The 12,984-nt window shown below is 38.6% G+C and overlaps 1 protein-coding gene and 1 pseudogene across 1 annotated transcript in view; one reads left to right on the top strand and one right to left on the bottom strand.

Moving 5' to 3' along the window:
- Stim2 (stromal interaction molecule 2) overlaps positions 1-12,984 on the top strand; it is a 145,591-nt gene that overhangs the window by 72,442 nt on the left and 60,165 nt on the right. The window lies entirely within an intron of this gene.
- On the bottom strand, positions 2,398-2,715 carry LOC146893852 (large ribosomal subunit protein eL42-like; annotated as a pseudogene).

The raw sequence follows: 12,984 nt of genomic DNA, 5'->3' as shown, positions 1-12,984 counted from the left end.
ACAGAGAAACCCTGTCTTGAAAAATCAAAAAACAGAAAACGTTTCTTGTTCTTTTTTAAATGGGCATTTCTCATCTGCTTTATCAGCTTACTTAGGTTTCCTCTCATGTTGTAGTCTCATCTTTGCCTTCTAAATTATCTGAGCTACCAAGTTTATTATTATTTCATTTATAGGTGCCCTTACCATTGCTAGTCTTCCTTTTAAATTCATCCTGTGACTGCTTGATAAAAACATTTTAGAGCATTGTACTTTGTTTTTTTCTCTCCTGTTGAAAAACTTCCATCAGACCCCTTTGGATGTCAGTGTGGCAATTTCTCAGAAAATTAGGAAACAACCTTCCTCAAGAACCAGTAATACCACTTTTGGGTATATATCCGAAAGATGCTCAATCGTGCCACAAGGCCATGTGCTCAACTGTGTTCATAGCAGCTTTGTTTATCATAGCCAGAACCTGGAAACAACCTAAATGCCCCTCGACCGAAGAATGGATAAGGAAAATGTGGTACATTTACACAATGGAGTACTACACAGCAGAACAAAATAACGACAGCTTGAATTTTGCAGGAAAGTGGATGGAGCTAGAAAACATTATTTGAGTGAGGTAACCCAGACACAGAAAGTATCACATGTACTCACTCATAGGTGGTTTTTAAACATAAAGCAAAGAAAGCCAGCCTACAAACCACAATCCCAGAGAACTTAGACAACAATGAGGGCACTAAGAGAGACTTACATAGATCTAATCTACATGGGAAGTAGAAAGTAGAAAAAGACAAGATCTCCTTGGGGGAGGATTGAAGCCAGGAGGGGAGAGGCAGGGAGGGGAGCAGAGGAAAATGTAGAGCTCAATAAATATCAATAAAAAAAAATATATGTAAAAGAACTTCTGTCAAATCTCCATAGTCCAATGGTCTCAAACTTTGATGAGTGTCACAATTTATAGCACAGATGGCTCAGCCCACACTCAGTTTCTTATTCAATAGATCCAGAATGAAATCCAATAAATTGAGGTTCTAATAAGTTCCCTGATAATGCTGATGCTGTTGCTCCAATCGCTTTGAGACCCTTAGACTACCAGATATAGTCTAGACTTCTTAGTTTTGCATTCATGTTTTTATATTTAGGCCCAGTATACCTGCTTGTCTAGTTGGGATCATTTACTATACAGCTTCCTCTATGTACCTTTCTTTCTTTCTTTCTTTCTTTCTTTCTTTCTTTCTTTCTTTCTTTCTTTCCTTCCTTCCTTCCTTCCTTCCTTCCTTCCTTCCTTCCTTCCTTCCTTCCTTCCTTCCTTCCTTCCTTCCTTTCTTTCTTTCTTTCTTTCTTTTGCCTTAACCAAGGTGAACTGTTGACAGCTTTTTGTACACATTTTTTTTTTTAATTTCTAAGCCCTGACTGGTTAGTTTTGTGTTAACTTGACACAAGCTAAAGCCGGCTAAGAGAGGAAGCCTCAACTAAGAAAATGCTCCTTAAGATCTGGCTGTATACAAGTCTGTAGGGGGCTCTAGGGCTTTTTCCCAATTAGTGATTGATATGGGAGTATTCAGTCCATTGTGTGTGGGGCCACCCCTGGCCACCAGGTCTTGTGTTCTTTAAGAAAGTAGCCCTGAGCAAACCATGGGAAGCAGGTCAATAAGCAGCAGTCCTCTATAGCTTCTGCATTAGGTCTCTGCCTTGCTTGAGTTCGTGCCCTCATTGTTTTTAATGATGAACTGTGATGTGGAAGCGTAAGATGAATAAACCATTTCCTCTCCAGGTTTCTTTGCCCATATTGTTTCATCACAGCAATAGTAATCTTAACTAATACAAGCTCACAAAGGCATTGTACATATAATTTTTATTTTACTTGTTAAAAGTACAGACATCTTAGGTCTGGGAATGTAGTTCAGTTGTAACTTTTGCTTAGCTTGAAGTCATCGTATTATGTTAATGCTACTTTTCATATTTAGTACAGGTATAAATCCTTCTTTTTCTCTGTCATTTTCCATTACTATTCTTCCAACTCAGAGTGGTTCTTTTTTTTTTTTTAACTGTATTACTGGTATCTTTGTGTTTGTAATTTAGCTAAATCTGATTTCCAATCTAATTGTCTTCATCATGTTTTCTCTTTTGCTTTTATCTGGCCCATGGTAGTTACATAGTTATATGTGCTGATTTAAGAAAATTGATCTCTTTAGGGTATGACAAACTACCTAAAGAACCAACATTTTCTAAGTATTATTGATAAATGATTTTCATGTTCAAGGAACTGGTCTATAGTTACACTTTGAACCTTACTGGTAGATCTGTTTAGATTTAAGAGAAGGAAATACCTTTTTAGTAGATAAACTTCTTTTTTCGGTGGTTGTTTTTGAGTTGAGTAAAAGCTCATGATTTTATTGTCTTCATAAATTTGGCTTAGAACTGGATCACTTGGCCTTTTCTCTTCCCTCCTCCCAGTTCAGAACGCTTGCGTCTCTTACAAGCTAGCACCCTCTTAGACGTGCAGTTGGACTCAGCACACTCCAGTCTCAGTACAGTCCTCTTTGTAGTTTTAGCCTTTTTGTAGAAAATGGGCTTAGTCTGCCTACCATAACCACTCTGTTTCCTATCATAACACTGCTTTCCCTGGGCATACAAAGAATCCTTGCCCTTCCTTTACTATATCACTTTGTGGGGCTGGTGCCTGCCACATTGCTTGCAGAATGTCCAGCAGGTCTTAGGAACATTCACCATATTGGCAGGAATGGTACTGGTACAGAAAGAAAGCAAGGCCAGCAATGGAAGTTTATAGGAGGTCTAAAATTCTGTCTTTAAGAGAAAAGTTTCCTATTTTCTTAACATTTATTTTGTGTGTGGTATATGTGTGTGTGTGTGCATGTAGTACACACACCACTGCATATATGTGAAAGTCAGAAGACACTTTGAGATAGTCTTTTCCTTCCACCATGTAGGTTTGAGGGATTGAACTCTGTCCCATGGGATTGATGAAGTGCCTTTTCTCACTGAACTGTCTTGCTGGCTCCATGTTTCTTCAAATCTTGATGACTAAGGTTTCTTCTTTAAAAAAAAAAAGTGTCATTTTTCATTCTTAAAATATTTTCGTATTTAAAATATTTTGATCACATATCATTACCTCCCTCAACGGCCCCCAATACTCCCTACTTTTTTGTTGGCATATTTTATGTACAGCTTAATACAGGAATTTTAGTTTAATAGTTTCTAAATTTTGAAAGACAAACACACATTTATGTCTATGTACAGTGTAATGGTATAGATTTTTAGATAGTTTAATTTTGAATTAGCGATGCAGAACATTTTGTCCTCAGACTATTCTTCTAGAAGACAACAGAGATAAAATTTTCTGTTATGTAATTGATTATGCATCATTGGGTGATAACTTTTCTCTAACTGTGCATTCAGATCTTATTTCTTATCTTTGTGATGTGTTTAAAACCTGCCAGTGATCTGATCCTGACCAAAGACGTTAGGATTGTCTCATTGCCAGAGGCCATATAGACATTAAAAATACACGATGGCATTTGTGTCCATGAACTGTCTTCTTTCTGTTTACTGTGCTTCTGCTTGTGCTCTTCACAAAGCGGTGCCTTTCTTCCTGCTCTTGTCTCCTCTTTCCCCATTCTAGGACAGCTCTTTAGAACATCCTATCTCTCCAGTAGTTTTGTTTCCCATTTTCTCCTGAAACCTTCCCGTGTACCTTAAAACTTCCATCACTTTTCCTTTTTTGTAAACATACAAAATAAAAAGTGTTGAATCAAATTTTCCATTTCTCGTTGCCCTATCTCCGCCTCTTTTGAGTACAACAAAATCTCTCCAGGAGGACAGATGTATTCTTTTTCTTGTATTTTGTTACGAATCCACCTAGACTTTTGCTGTTGTTACTCAGCCCCTTCACATGATGTTTGCTGGTGTTGCTTTGCAAGGGCTAATCCTCATCTTCACTTTCCAGCATCTTGTCCAAAATGCTTTCATTTAGATTAAAGCACTTTGTTTTCACTTGGTTCTCTCAACTTAATGTCTATTATTCATTATATTGGCTACTTCTTTTCAGTTTCTTTGCTAATTTCTTTATTATTTCCTTGTTCTTATACTTCTTTGCCTATTTATATCACCTCTTGGATATCTTTTTTAGCTTCAAGGCTTTTTTATCTTCCCTCTACTTTTGGGCATTCTGAACGTGAGATTTATGTGTCCACTTGAAGCAATATTTTTATCCGGATACATAATAGTCTTTTTTTTTTTAAAAAAAAACATAACTGTTTAAAATTGTGTCCTAATTTTCTGCTTCATTAGCTTTCTCCTTTGTTGACCTTGTTTCTTATAATGCACACTGCTTTCCCAGTGACAGGAATTAGCAGTATCTTGTAGGACCTTGCTTGTTCAAAGACAGAATGTGATCTATTTCCACCCCTGGCTCTCTACAACTTAAGAGTCTCAGGATCAAAGTGAAGTAGTATTAGTTATTTTGTATTGAAGCTTTTGTACTGATTGCAGTCCACATTTTCATGACATGAAACAAATTGAATTCCATAGAAATTAAAAAGTTTCTTAACAAAATATCTTACTGGTCTTCTCATCTATAAAACCATATAGCTATAGTCCAGTTTACAAAATGTAATTCAAGTTAGAAATGTTAATTTTTATTTAAGCCATCAGCTTAAATTTAGAAGAAATGGTATGATTTAATTAAATATGTTTTTTTTAATTTAACTTTTCACATGTACATGTGAGTGTGGTGTATTGTGTGTTGGGTGCAGGTGGGCATGCTTGTGTATGTGTACACACAGATCTGGTGCGGGAGATTTGTCTGTAATCTGTCATATTTTAAATAAATGCTGGTTGGCCAGGCAGGAAGTATAGACGGGAAAATCAGACAGGAAGTAGAGGTGATGCAATGAGAACATGAGAATTCCGGGAAGCAGGAAGTTCCCTCCGCCATTCCTGCCCAGACCACAGAGAAGCAAGATGTAACCTGCCCCACTGAAAAAGGTACTGAGCCACATGGCTAACACAGACAAGAATTTGGGTTACTGTAAGATGTAAGAATTAGTTAATAAGAAGGCTAAGCTAATGGACCAATCAGTTTATAATCTTATGTCCTGTGTGTGATTTTCTTTGGGTCTTGCCGGCTGTGGGGTAGCGGGCGAGACAGAAATCCCAACAAGCAGGCTTTTATGTTACACAGATCAATGTCTTTTGTCTTCTGTGTGAATGATACCTATTTTAGTCTTTTATGTTTACAGTTGAAACTCGGGAATTCAGAATTTACACCCTTGCTCATGAGCTTCTCATACCTATCAGAAGATGTTCCACTCTTGGGCTCCTCCTGTCCAAGTTGTGTCTTTGTCCCTGCCAGCCCCACATCTTACTTTTTATTTGCTGTTTTGAGTTGGTGTAAGCAAAAGTCTCCTCTGAGGAATAATGAGTACATGCCTCTCACTGAACTTTTTCTTCAATTCATGAATAGTTAGGTTTGGATTTTCTGGAAACATTTCAGTTGAGGAACTGGTATAGAATTTATGACAGCTTTAAGATCACCACCAACTGTGCTTTCCTTAGGTACCTGATGGTTAGTTCTTGAAGCCATTCCTTGAGGCCTGAGTTTGCCTGCTTTTGAGGCAGTGGCTGGTAGATGCCTGGTTATGACTTCTCTAACTTATCGCTGATGTGCTCCACTGTCTTGGAGTGCTGGCTTAGGGTGAGGCTCAGGTCTCCAAGAGCTCAGATCTGGTGATGGAAGGAAAGAGGCTGTCATTGAATGTGGAGCTCAGTTTCAGCTAGACTGGATAACTAATTGAGTACCATGGAAGGAAAGAGGCTGTCATTGAATGTGGAGCTCAGTTTCAGCTAGACTGGATAACTAATTGAATACCCTGGATGCACCTCTTTGCCTTGTCCTCAGTGCTGGATTACAAATGCCTGTTGGAGTACATGCCTTTAGGCGAGTGCTAGGTAGGTCCTTATGCTAACTTAGGGCCCTATACTTACACACTGAGCATTTGATTTACTGAGCCATCTCCCTAGCCTCTCCCCAACTTTATGTGCCAGGAATTTAACCTGCTGTAGAAGTTTTGGGAGGCTATGCATAATGAGTGTTAATTTCAGTACAAGGACTCTGCTCTCCTACATGTATTAATGTAGGCAAGCAAAAGGACTTGGGGTGGGGCCCTTGCTAAGCCACATGAGGATGCAGTGTAAAGGTCCTCATCAGATTTATCTTAAGAGTACTTAGCTTCTAGAAATATGAGAAAAATCTATGTACCTTCATCATTATAAAAAATATTCAAAGTATTCTTGGATACTTGGATACAGCAATAGAAAATGGACTAAAACATACTGTTAATTGGATGGAGACTCTTGTCTGTTCCTTGGAGACCTCAGGCAGTACCTGATTTAGTTCTATGGTATTCTTGGGGTTATCAAGAAGTTTCTTGTGGGCCCAGGTAATACCTTTCTCTGTTAGAAATTGAGAGAGTATGAAAATGTATATCATGGGGCTCTGATAAATTTGTTATTCTATTTTGAAATTACATTTTGTATATGACAATTATCTAGACCTTGCATTAAAAATATCCTAAAGTTATTAGTCATATTATATTGATATAATTTTATGTCACTTAACTGTTGACAGTTTCTGCTTTTTTAAAATTAAGGGTAAAGATATATGTTATTTTTAATTTTATATTAATCCTAATGAGTCCTCTAGGGGGCAGTTGGCATAGTCACAAGCTTTTCACTTTTGTAATGTTACAGTAGAAACTCTTGAACTTGTTATATAGTTGTGTGACTGTTGCTGTTTGATAAGTTCTAAGACGTTAAAGAGCTTGATAAAAGGCAATAATGAGTTAACATTTTTTGATCCTTATAACTAAAGATGCTTTCTAAAAAGACCCTATCAGTTATATTCTCATAGATGTATGAATATGCAGTTTTGTACAAAATGGAAATCACATCCTTTTCGCAACATCTTTGTTAAAATATCTTTGACTTAGGATAAATTACATGTATTTCCCTATATAGTTAACTTAGCTATAAGTTTTAATCCTTTAGGAAGATGGTGAATTCCATCTATGCCCCTCTCTGTTTGCCTATAGTTGGATAAAAACAAAGCATTCTTGTAGTCCAGTACTCCTGATGCTGAATTCTATTAGTGTTTGATTTCTGAAGTTCTGTTCCATTTTCATTTTGGCAGTGTTTTTTTTAATAAGAGTTTTAGATTGGCAGTTTTTTTTATTTCATATGTTATACATGTTGCTCATGTGTTTTCTGCATTACATTGTGTCTGTTGAAACACCTGCTGCCTTTATCTCCTTTCTCTGAGAAGTATGCCTCTCTCATCTGTGGTTTCCTTTAAGACTTTCTGCTTGTGTGTGGTTTTAGTAGGCACAGATCATTGACTAGGTGTAGGTTTCTGATAACTGTTCATTTAAGATGCTCTCTACAGCTGTGCTATGCTCTTGTTTGCTGTAGTAAGCCATAAATCTCAGTATTTTTCACACAAGGAGTGATTCCAAAGAGTAGATTTGATTACTGAGATGGCTTCTGAGTAATGGGTAAGTACTGTATAAGGCGTTGGATACTCTGTATAGTGGGGGATATTCACATCCAGGATGGAAGAAGAGCATGATGGTGAGCATTCTCACAGTACTCATCAGACCAGTCAGTACACAATTTAAGTCTTATATCTAATTAATGAAAATATAGAAAGCAAAACTTGAGAAAATGGGACCAACCTGAATAGGAGCAGTTTTTCAACATGTGACAGGTACGCTTCAGCTAATTAAACCACTGTATTAAAATGCCTAAGATTCATTTAATATTGAAAAACATACTATAAAGTAGAAACATTTGAGTTAAGTCACTGTTAGGGTGATCTCTGTTAAAATCTCTCTGCCTCTGTTGCTCTGGTTTTTTGGTTTTTGTCTTTTTGAAATAAGAACAGATTTGATCAACCTTCTGTCTGTATATTTGGAGTATTGGTGATTTTTCTTTTTTTCCTTTTTTATTTTTTAAACATTTTTTAAATTTTACATACCAATCACAGTTCCCTCTCCCCACCCCCATCTGCTACCTCCCTCTACCCCACCTCTCCATCCACTCCTCAGAGATGGTGAGGCCTCCCTGGGGAGTCAACAAAGTCTGTCACATTACTTAAGGCAGGATCAAGGCCCTCCTCCCTGTATCTAGACTGAGCAAGGTATTCCCCCCCACATAGGGAATCGACTCCCAAAGCCAATTCATGTTCTAGGGATAAATACTGGTTCCATGTCCAGTGCCCCCACATACTGCCCAAGCCACACAATTATCACTTACATTCAGGGGGCCTGGTTAGGTCCTATGCAGGTTTTCCAACAGTCAGTTCGGAGTCTGTGAACTCCCACTAGCTCAAATCAGCTGTTTCTGTGGCTTCCCCATCATGTTCTTGACCCCTTTGCTCATATTATTGCTCTTCTCCCTATGTGACTGAACTTTAGGAGATCTGCCAAGTGCATAGCTGTGGATCTCTGTTTCTGCTGCCATCAGTTGCTGGATGAAAGTTCTATGATGACAAGGTAGTCATCAATCTGACTACAGGGCAAGGCCATTTCAGGCACCTTCTCCACTATTGCTTAGGTTCTTAACTGAGGTCATCCTTGGGTTCTTAACTTGGGATTCCTGTGAATATCCCTAGTGCCAGGTTTCTCACTAACCCCATAACGGTTTCCTCTATCAAGATATCTCTCTCCTGGCTGTCCTTCTTTGTCCTCCCCCCTACTTGACCTTCCTGTTCCCTTATGTTTCTACCCCTCCCCTCCTCCCCTCCTCCTTTCCTCAGTCCCCTTCTGCCCTCCCACCTACCCAGCCCACTCCTAATTTACTCAGGAGATCTTGTCTATTTCTCCTTCCCAGGGGGATCCTTGTATGTCTCTCTTAGGGTTCTCCTTGTTTCATGGCTTCCTGGATTTGTAGACTGTAGACTGGTTATACTTTGCCTTATGTCTAATATTCACTTATGAATGAATACATTCTGTGCTTGTCTTTCTGGGTCTGGGTTACCTCACTCAGGATGGTTTTCTCTAGTGTCATCCATTTGCCTACAAATTTCAAGATGTCATTGTTTTTTTACTGCTGAGTAGTACTCCATTGTGTAAATGTACCACATTTTTTATTTTTTCATTAAAAAATTTCTACTTCCTCCTCTCCTCCCATTTCCCTCCTGCTTCCCCACTCCCCCTCCTCCCTCCCCATCCAATCTTAAGAGAGAGCAGGGAATCCTGCCCTGTGGGAAGTCCAAGGCCCTCCCCCCTCCATCCAGACCTAGGAAGGTGTACATCCAAATAGACTAGGGTCCCAAAAAGCCAGTACATGCAATGGGAGCAAGTTCCAGTGCCTTTATCAATGGCTTCTCAGTCAGCCCCCATTGTCAGCATTGTCCAGTTTGATCACATGCTTGTTCAGTCCCAGTCCAGCTGGATTTGGTGAGCTCCCATTAGATCAGGCACACTGTTTCAGTGGGTAGACCAACCCCTCGCAGTGCTGACTTCCTTGTTCATCTTCTCCCTCCTTCTACTCTTCAATTGAACCTTGGGAGCTCAGTCTAGTGCTCTGATGTGAGTCTGTCTCCCCATCTCCATCCATCACCGGACGAAGGTTCTATGGTAATATTTGAGATATTCATCAGTGTGACTATGGGACAAGGTCAACCCTCTCCTCTACTGTCCAAGGACCTAGCAGGGGATATTCCCGTGGACACCTGGGATCCCCTCTAGAGCCAAGTCTCTTGCCAACCCTAAAATTGCTCCCTTTATGAATATATCTTCTTCCCTGCTCCTATATCCGCACTTCCTCCATCTCAACCTTCCCACTCCCACAAGCTCTCCCCAATCCTCCCCTTCTTCCTTTTCTCTCCCCCTTTCCCCTTCCCCCCACCCACCGCACCCCCATGCTCCCAACTTTTGTCCGGCAATCTTGTCTGCTTCCAATTTCCAGAAGGATCTATGTATTTTTTTGGGGGGGGGTTCGCCTTATTATTTGGCTTCTCTAGGCTTATGAACTATAGGCTTAATGTCCTTTGCTTATGGCTATAGTCTACTAATGAGTGAGTACATGCCATATTCATCTTTTTGGGTCTGGGTTATCTCACTCAGGATAGTGTTTTCTATTTCCATCCATTTGCATACAAAATTCAAGATGTCATTGCTTTTTACTGCTGAGTAATACTCTAATGTGTATATGTTCCACACTTTCTTTATCCATTCTTCCATTGAGGGGCATCTAGGTTGTTTCCAGGTTCTGGCTATTACAAATAATGCTGCTATGAACATAGTTGAATAGATGCTTTTATATATGATTGGGCATCTCTTGGGTATATTCCCAAGAGTATTATTGCTGGATCATGAGGTAGGTTGACTCCCATTTCTTGAGAAACCGCCACACTGATTTCCAAAGTGGTTGCACAAGTTTGCATTCCCACCAGCAGTGGATGAGTGTTCCACTTACTCCACATTTTCTCTTGCATAGGCTATCATTGGTGCTTTTGATTTTAGCCATTCCAATAGGTATAAGATGGTATCTCAACGTGGTTTTGATTTGCTTTTCTCTGATTGCTAAAAAAGTTGAACATGACCTTAAGTATCTTTTGGCCATTTGAGATTCTTCTGTTGAGAATTCTGTTTAGATCTGTACCCCATTTTTTATTATATTATTTGGTATTTTGATGTCTAGTTTCTTGAGTTTTTTGTTAAATTTTGGAGATCAGACCGCTATTAGATGTGAGGTTGGTGAAGATCTTTTCCCGTTCTGTAGGCTGCTGTTTTGTCTTGTTGATTTTGTCCTTTGTCTTACAGAAGCTTCTCAGTTTTATGAGGTCTCATTTATTTATTGTTAATCTCAGTGTCTGTGCTATAGGTGTTATATTCAGAAAGTGGTCTCCTGTGCCAATACATTCAAGACTACTTCTCACTTTTTCTTCTGTGAGGTTCAATATAGCTGGATTTATACTGTGGTCTGATTCATTTCAACTTAAATTTTGTACGTGTCAATAGATATCTGATTCTATTAATTTGGATATTCTCTCTCTGCCTTTTTGTTAGTTTGGATAAGGGTTTGTCTATCTCGTTGATTTTCTCAAAGAACAAACTCTTTGTCTCGTTAATCCTTTGTATTGTTTTCTTTGTTTCTATTTTATTGATTTCAGCCCTCAATTTGATATTTCCTGGCATCTATTCATTCTGGGTGAGTTTGCTTCTTTTTATTCTAATGCTTTCAGATGTGCTGTTACATCACTAGGGTGAAATTTCTCCAGGTTCTTTATATAGGCACTTAGTGCTATGATCTTTCCTCTTAGCACTGCTTTCAAAATGTCCCTTAAGTTTGGGTATGTTGGCCATTTGGTGGTGGTGTACACCATTAATCCCAGCACTTGAGAGGTGGAGGCAGGGGCATCTCTGTGATTTGAGGCCATTGTGGTATACAGAGTTAGTTCCAGGACAGCTAGTGCTGTTATACAGAGAAACCCTGTCTCGAAAAGCAAAAGACATAGCAAAAGTTTGGGTATGTTGTGCATTCGTTTTCATTGAATTCTTTCTTTTATTTCTTCCTTGACCCAGGGGTGATTCAGTTAATCATTTTTCAATTTTTCAATGAGTTTGTGGGCTTTCTGAAATTAGTGTTTTTGTTGAATTCTATTTGAAGCCATGGCGATCCGTTAAAATACAGAGGTTATTTCAATTTTTTTTTTATATTTGTTGAGGTTTGCTTTGTTACTGAGTATGTAGTTTGTTTTAGAGAAGGTTCCATGACATGCCAAGAAGAAGGTATATTCTTTTGTGTTTGGGTGGAACGTTCTAGAGGTGTCTGTTAAACTCCTTTAAGTCATAACATCTGTTACTTCCTTTATTTCTCTGTTAAGCTTGTGTCTGGAAGTCTTGTCTAGTGGTAGGAGTGGGGTATTGAAGTCTCCTATTACTAGTGTACGGAGTTTGATGTTTGCTCTGAGCTTTAGTAATGTTTCTTTTACAAATTTGGGTACTCTTATATTTGGGGCATAGATACTCAGAATTGAGACTTTATCCTGATGGATTTTTTCTGTGACAAATATGAAATGTCCTTCTTAATCTCTTTTGATTATTTTTAATTTGAAGTCTATTTTGTTAGATATTAGAATAGCTACACCAGTTTGTTTCTTAGGTCCATTTGTTTAGAAAATCTTTTGCCAGCCCTTTACTTTGTAATGTCTGTCTTTGAAGTTGAGGTGTGTTTCTTGTGTACAGCAGAAGGATGGATCCTGTTTTCATATCTATTCTTTTAGCCTGTGTCTTTTTATAGGTGAATTGAGACCATTGAAAGTAAGAGATATTAATGACCAGTGATTATTAGTTCTTGTTATTTTTGGTTTTGTTGTTGTTGTTGGTATTGTGTGTGTGTGTTTCCCTTCTTTGGGTTTTCCTGGTGTGGGATTGTCTATTGTTTGTGTTTTTATAGGTGTAGCTAACTTCCTTGGGTTGGAGTTTTTCTTCTAGTGTTTTTTGGAGGACTGGATTTGTGGATAGGTATTGATTAAATTTTGTTTTGTCATGAAGTATCTTGTTTTCTCTTTGATTGGTGATTGAAAGTTTGCTGGGTATAGTAGTCTTTGCTCACATCTGTGTTCTCTTAGTGTCTGCAGAACGTCTACCTAGTACCTTCTGCATTTCAGAGTTTCCATTGAGAAGTCTGGTGTAATTCTGATAGGTTTGCCTTTATATCTTTTGCAGCTCTTAATATTCTTTCTTTATTCAGTATCTTTAGTGGCAAGGGGACTTTTTTTTTGTCATGTCTATTTGGTGTTCTGTGAGCTTGTACTTTAGTCATGTCCTCTTTTTGGTTCTGAGAATTTTCTTTTTTTTTTTTTATAGTAAATTTTATTTAATTATAAAAGTTTCCAATTCCGCCCCCCCTCCCCACACCCTCCCACTCCCCCCACTCCCCCCCTCCTTCCCCTCCGTCCCCCAGGGCAGTCAGGGT

Source organism: Myodes glareolus, chromosome 8 (genome assembly GCF_982192425.1).
Source record: "Myodes glareolus chromosome 8, mMyoGla1.1, whole genome shotgun sequence".
In the NCBI taxonomy this organism is placed as follows: Eukaryota; Metazoa; Chordata; class Mammalia; order Rodentia; family Cricetidae; genus Myodes; species Myodes glareolus.
The sequence above is the reverse complement of the archived record's forward strand: the minus strand, read 5'-3'. Positions and strand labels throughout refer to the sequence as shown.